Source organism: Sapajus apella, unplaced genomic scaffold (genome assembly GCF_009761245.1).
Source record: "Sapajus apella isolate SASKATOON/1434 unplaced genomic scaffold, GSC_monkey_1.0 scaffold2, whole genome shotgun sequence".
Taxonomy (NCBI): domain Eukaryota; kingdom Metazoa; phylum Chordata; class Mammalia; order Primates; family Cebidae; genus Sapajus; species Sapajus apella.
Window position 1 is genome coordinate 17,346,278 of NW_022436942.1, and position 1,556 is coordinate 17,347,833.

Here is a 1,556-nt window from a genome sequence, read left to right on the forward strand (position 1 = left end):
GTTTACTGGAAAATGTGTCAGCCATTAACATGAGATTCATCAGCAAAATTCTCTTAATACTGTTCAATTTTTAAACAGGTGGACAGTTGTGTGGGCTACAACTGCTGTACAGTTGAGTAAATAATTACAGCCATAAAAATGTGATCGAATCTACAGTTGGGAAATACTGGGTAAAAAATTTCTTTGTGAAGATGTCAAAAATAAATTAATGATAGAAGAGGAACTGTATACTAGACAACCTGTAAGTCTCTTTTTTAATTAATTGTTAACTTTCTATGATTTATACCTTAAACATACTTTCCAAGTTCAACATTTAAAGTTATTAGGGAATAATTATAAGCAAACTGTTATTTTTATAATTTTTTCTTTGGCATTAGTCCAGGTAACATTTCTCAGAATGGGTGCTGACAGCTCAGTCATAAGCTTTGTGGTCCCAAAGAAATATGCTCCTCAACCATAGCTTCCAACTATAATTCCTACTGACCATTTCGGAAATTGTAAATAATTCATATGGAAAATGGTTTAGTGGAATCTATACTCACTATTGGGGAAAAAAAAAGTCCCATGACTTAAGTCTTTGAGTCAATAGAATCTTGAATGATTTAATTATGGAAATTTTTGAACATATTTAAAAGTAGGAAAAATGGTACAATTAACAACCCTGTGCCTATCACTCAGTTTCAATGATGAACAACTGATGGTCATTTGTTCTTCCCATACCTCCAGACTGGCTCATTCACATGAATGACAAGTTGGGCTGAGGCCAGAGTCCTCAATTCTTTCCCACAGGGGGCTTTTTAATTGAGCTGATTGAACATATTTACAGTACACTGTCTGTATACTTGTTTGCTTCCTCTGTAGCAAACAATGCAGAAGGCCAAAAGGGAAGCCATAGTGCTTTTCAGGACATAGCCTCAAGTCACACATCCTCACTTCTGTTGTTCCAACCATGATTCAATGTGGTAAGGGGCTGACCAAACAAGAGTGTGAACACTGGAAAGGAAAGGTCATTGAAGGAAAAATTGATAGCTAGTTACTACAGGGTGTATGTGTTAAAGATAATAACTCTCTTTTAAAAATATAATTGCACATAAAACTTAATAAGACTTTAATATCACCAAGTATGTACATATAGTTTACATTTTCCCAATTGTCATTATGTTTTCATGGTTTATTCAAATCAGAATTAGTCATGCACTGCAATTGGTCAAGTCTCTTTCCATCTCTCTAATTTTTCTTTCCAAGCTGTTTGTTAGAGACAGTGAAGCATTTGTTTTAGAGTTTCCCAGTTTTTAGGTTGTATAGCTTTCGTCATGATAGAGCATTTGCTCATTAGAGGCTGGATAAATGCTTGATTAATTCCTTTTATTTACCAATTTTCAGAGATACTTCCTTAGCATCCTACATAAATCACCAGCAGAATTTGGCAAAATTCTATCATGGGTTCCTGGATTTAGGTATATTTGATGAGTTTCAATCCATTTTAGTTATTTTATTATTGATGATCAGATTATACCATCTTTGGCCAGTAAAAGTCCTTTTAAGTTGATCCTGGA

The 1,556-nt window shown here is 34.1% G+C and overlaps 1 long non-coding RNA gene across 1 annotated transcript in view; it reads right to left on the minus strand.

The window, feature by feature from the left end:
* Positions 1-608: 608 nt before the first annotated feature.
* LOC116556696 overlaps positions 609-1,556 on the minus strand; it is a 6,096-nt gene continuing 5,148 nt past the window's right edge. Inside the window, exon 2 of the long non-coding RNA XR_004271120.1 lies at positions 609-993. This is a non-coding gene — a long non-coding RNA (uncharacterized LOC116556696). The remainder of the gene's footprint in view (positions 994-1,556) is intronic.